This window comes from Octopus bimaculoides, chromosome 2, assembly GCF_001194135.2.
Source record: "Octopus bimaculoides isolate UCB-OBI-ISO-001 chromosome 2, ASM119413v2, whole genome shotgun sequence".
In the NCBI taxonomy this organism is placed as follows: domain Eukaryota; kingdom Metazoa; phylum Mollusca; class Cephalopoda; order Octopoda; family Octopodidae; genus Octopus; species Octopus bimaculoides.
In genome coordinates, this window is record NC_068982.1 from 192,008,080 (window position 1) to 192,013,137 (window position 5,058).

Sequence of the window (5,058 nt, forward strand, 5' to 3'; positions counted from 1 at the left end):
TGGACGCGAGTCTATGTGGACGCGAGTCTATGTGGACGCGAGTCAAGGGCTCAATAAACAGCTGAAACGATTTTGAACTTCAAGGATGAATTTTTAGCAAATTGAACCTAAAATGCTATCTTAACTAGCATTTACCAAATACACATTTCACATCAAATACTCCGACTTTATCAATAATCACTGATTTTTTATTCTTTATCAATTTCGTGAAATATTTTCACTAAATTTCTTTAGGTAATTCTTATTCAAAAGTAGTAATGGCACACAAAAAAAAAAGAAGAAAAAAAAAAACGAAAGAATTATTGTTTGTGGGTGTGAGGCAAGAGGCTTGCTTCCCCACCACATGGTTCCGGGCTCAGTCCCACTCCGTAAGACTTTAGGCAAGTGTCTTCTATTATAGCCACGGGTCGATCAAAGTCTTGTGAGTGGATTTGGTAGACGAAAACTGAAAGAAGCTTGTCATGTGTGTGTGTGTGTGTTTCCGCCCCCCCCCTCCCGGATACCGTCTTAAAAGAAAAAAGATGATTGCAGGAGAGCGCGATCAGGAACGACTGCGACAGAGTAGGCACTAAACTGCAGCCAAATCAACACCACCACCTTCGACATCAACACCACCACCACCACTTAATACCGTCATCAATAACAACAGTACCATCACCACCGTCGACACCACCACCACCAGCAGTAGCAACAACGTACCATTTACCAGCCTCAGTCATTAACTTTAATGAGCTCTGTTGATATAAATTCATTGTTTTGCTGCAGATCAAACGTTGGGTATTGTTGTTGTTTCAGCTGAGGTCGGTGCTGGTCCAGCAGACATTGGACCAAATTAAGGAGAGTTTGACTACTATTTCTGACATGTAAAGTAACAGTCCAGAAGATGGTTGAGCTGTGTCAAGGTGGTTTTATCCAGTGTTCATCTTTCTCTAAAGAAAGCGAAATACTTCAGCTGGGATTGAACCTAACTCACAGGCTTGGCTGTCCGTGAAGTTTACCGTTACAGTTGTTGTTGTTTGATCCTGGTAAAGTATAGTCTTATGATTAAAGGTACTCAAACCGTCTCCATCATGTCCTTATCTTTGTACAATCCACACAGAATTACATTATTTGATATCGAAAACAGTGGCGTTTGATTAAAAAAAGTTTTGGCAGCTATTTCTAGCAGATTGAACGACCAGAAGGAAGCTCTTTCCTTGTTGTTATTTAGCCCCAGGTCAAACTCAGTCCAGTAGATCAATGATCAAAGAGTTCCATCTATGATCCTCCTGGTAAGATAGGGCCATGGGTGGATAGGAGTGTAATCTGAGATTTAGCTGCTATTTCGAGTAGATGAGGTAACCTGTTGGATCACACAGTTATAATTGCAACTTGGACACAGCACCATATTCCCCCTCCACTTGCCCTCCTCCTTTATTCTTTACTGTTGTAATAAATCCTCCTCTCTGTCACTAACCCCAATTTATTTAAACTCTGTGATGAAGGGTCTTATTACGAAACGTCACATTCTTCTTTTGTCTCAAAATTTATTCCATTGTCAAAACTTTTTCTACTAATAATTACTACAGACAACTATCATCACCACCACCACCACCACCACCACTTCACGTACATTCATCAGTGTTTCATTATCATCAACTTGATGAGAGACGACATGATAAATGAGGAAGACAAAAAGCATGAAAGAGATGAAGCGATAAACGTCGACTCGGTAGACAGACGGTGAATAAATCACGCGGACAGATTGGTAGACGATAATGACGGCTGGTAGTTTGGACAGTTTAGAAAGTCTTTGGTGTTGTTTAATAGAATAGTGATAGTTGTAGAGGGACAGAGGATGGTGGTGATGGTGTGACAATAAAATGGGATATAGAAAACCAAATCGTAAGAGATGCACGCCGTAGCAACACTAAAGTAGCGTAATGGTAAGTCATAACACTTGCGAGACATAAGCCACGGAGAGACAGAACATTGGGGACAGTTATCACAGGTCGTGGAAGTAATTGGTTACACCAAGAAGGTATTGAGTTAGCGACTGAGCCCAGCATCTTACATTTGATTGAGAAAAAAAAAATAATAAATACTGTTTTTTTTTTTTTTTGGTAAAAATCATCGACCTTAAAAACATGTGTGAATAAACTTGAAAATCCTTCCCCCGCAAAAAACTGCGAAGAACCAACAGAAACAGAGAAGATTAGCATGGTCTCTGCACAAAGATGACATGCGAATTCGTGAAGCGTTCCATATTTGTAGTTGGCAGGTGCGTGACTGCGCGGTAAGACATTTGCATTCCAATCACAAGGTTCCAGGTTCAGTTTCACTGCACACTTAGCGGTTCGGCAAAATAGTCCGATATAGTAAGGGGTCAGGCTTTAAAAAGAACAACCATTGTGGTCGATTCATTCAGCTAAAAAATTTTCAAGTTGAAGCTCCAGTATGACTGAAACAAGTAAAGAATTAAACAACTGAAATGAAAGCAAAAACAACACAGAAAGATAGGGCTTCCAGCCTTCCATGGGGCAGTGATAACCGTTGATAACAATAATATAAACAACACAAATGAAGCCAACGGCAGGATTCAAACAAAAAGTTCACGATTTACGTCAACAAACAAGTTTATGAAAGAACGATTACAAGATGAAATCGATAAGTTACCCACTTGATGCTATCTGTGATCAATCAAGTTGCTAAAGAATATCTAACACGTTGAATGTTTCCCTGTTAGTGTGTATCAGTCACAATTCGCCAACAGATGGCAGTAGTAGCAATCGATTGAAACATACAACCAAAGTAAATCACGCCCCTCTCCCACAAAAAAAAAAAAAAAAAATAACAACGACAGACTCAAGAGAAATATCAGACAATTGAACATTAAGTCGAAAGCGAATAATAAATTCATGAACCAGAAGCAGCGACTTAATGGTGGATTATCTAAGGTTTATGGGAACTGCCCCCAACAAGACATTCTTCGGAATAAGATAATTGTCTTTAAAAAACGAACTGTGACTGGTAAATGAAAAGCTTTGTCAGCTTATGAAAAACAGGACTATCAATCTCAAGTTTACACAAAACGCCCAAGCAGTATATCGCAGCATAAAAGGCCATACAATCAAAGCTGTAAAGACCCTGTTCTTGAATGATCTAGAATTACTTGGTGTAGGGATCTGGACTGGAAACAAACAACACAAAGGCGATGCAATGTCGTCAAATGAGTTACAAAGTGAATACTGTGTAAACGAGTGTCGCAAAACGTCATAAGTGAAACTGATGATTGTTGCAAAACTTCCGAAAGGAAAATCACTCAAGCGAATCCTAATAATTGGTTATTCTACTGGGAAACCATCTTCAACCTTTTTAAAAGAGCAATGAACGCTGGCTGACAGTTGCACGGACAAAACTAGTACCTAAGAATTAAGTGGCAAAAGCTCTGTGTGTCATGTTTGAAACACACGTATAAACAGTGCACAGCTTGTTTGAGTGTCTTAGTGGTGGGATTGCTGTGAAACAAAGGAGATAAGTGAGGAGAAAAGAAAGAAGGTTGGGCCTCTATCCAACAACTCCACATTAACAAAACTCTCCTTAAAGAAGTGAAGAGACACCACCACAGACTGTATGGCCAGACTATGAGATGCTTAACTCTGTGCCTCATACTACTACAGACACTATGTAGACCCATCTACGAAAGACGATGTTAAGAGATTGACAACAGCATTACACGACTATCGATAAGAATTACTTCTGTATCTCTGACGACAGACTTTGTACTCTGCTGACTGTGATATTGTCACACACAATAAAAACGGTTTTATAAATACTCGTGAGCAAAATTTCATTGACCTGGCACACATTTTTCTGATCTGGAAATCTTTGCTTGGGCCCTAAAACAACGGTGCATAGAACAAGTATGGAAACACTGTTTTCCTTCAGTTATCTACGAAATCACAAATAGTATCCAGAAGTCGTGGTTATCTTTTGGAAAATTACAATCTTCTCTTTGGACACTAGAAAATGTTTAAATTGAAACCATACAATTGGCCTATGGTTGTTATTGTATGTTTGTCGTTGTATAACCATGTGAATCATGGACTTTATATTCATGACATATCAATCAGATGGAAGGTTTTTCGTGAAAGTGTTTTCGATAGACATTGTAACTGATAATGTTGAAGTCTTGGAGACAGAAAATATTCTAAGTGTAAGCGGAATTGTGGTGTATCAGACTGAAGGGGAAGAGACTAAGTGAATTCGTGAGGAAGGCAGAAATCTGAAGTTTCCACTGAGTAGAAAACAATACTCTGAGAAAATACCTCCTTCCAAACCAAGACGATGGTTTCAAGTTAGGTGTTAACTTGGGAAATATACACGTGGAACATTAAGAAAGTTTTGCTAGAGAGCATCATGGAGAAAAAATATATTGAATGCGTCCAAATATTTTGAAGAGAATAGAATTAGAATATGCCAAACTAGAACGAGATGCGAAAAAAATAAGGAAAACCTGTAGTTAGCAAAAAACCCTTTAAGAATTCAACCAGTAACTAAATTTGTCTTGGTCATTCTCATGTATCTGTAGCGGTGTTTTAATTCCATGTATTAGTATATGGCCTCTTGTGTGTGCCGATGTATATGTCTCTGTACGGATGTGTACGTGTGTGAACGTTAATGCAGTCATGTAGGTTTGAAGTTGCATGTGAATACGTGTGTAGGTATACATATGGATGTGAATAAATGTGTGCATGTATGTGTGTATGTGCATACTTACGTCTGAGTCTGAGCGCATATGTGTTGTATGTAAGTATATTTGTAGGTGAAGTGCAAAACGTATATACAAACACACACACACACACACACACACACACACACACACACACACACACACATATATATATATATACACACACACACATATACACGATGATCACAATGCACTTTTTATTTCCTCGCGTTCCTTTCTGTGGAAGAGCGTAGGCTCGAAATGTAAAAGACTTTCTCACCATGCCGAGCGTTAAACTAATACACCTGTTTTCGTCTTTTGTTTTTCTGTAAATTTCAACTATATAT

At 38.8% G+C, this 5,058-nt stretch overlaps 1 non-coding gene across 1 annotated transcript; it reads left to right on the plus strand.

The window, feature by feature from the left end:
• The first annotated feature begins 2,148 nt into the window (after positions 1-2,148).
• On the plus strand, positions 2,149-2,251 carry LOC128247180 (U6 spliceosomal RNA). The gene has a single exon (XR_008263582.1). It is a non-coding gene; the product is annotated as a U6 spliceosomal RNA (small nuclear RNA).
• Positions 2,252-5,058: the final 2,807 nt, after the last annotated feature.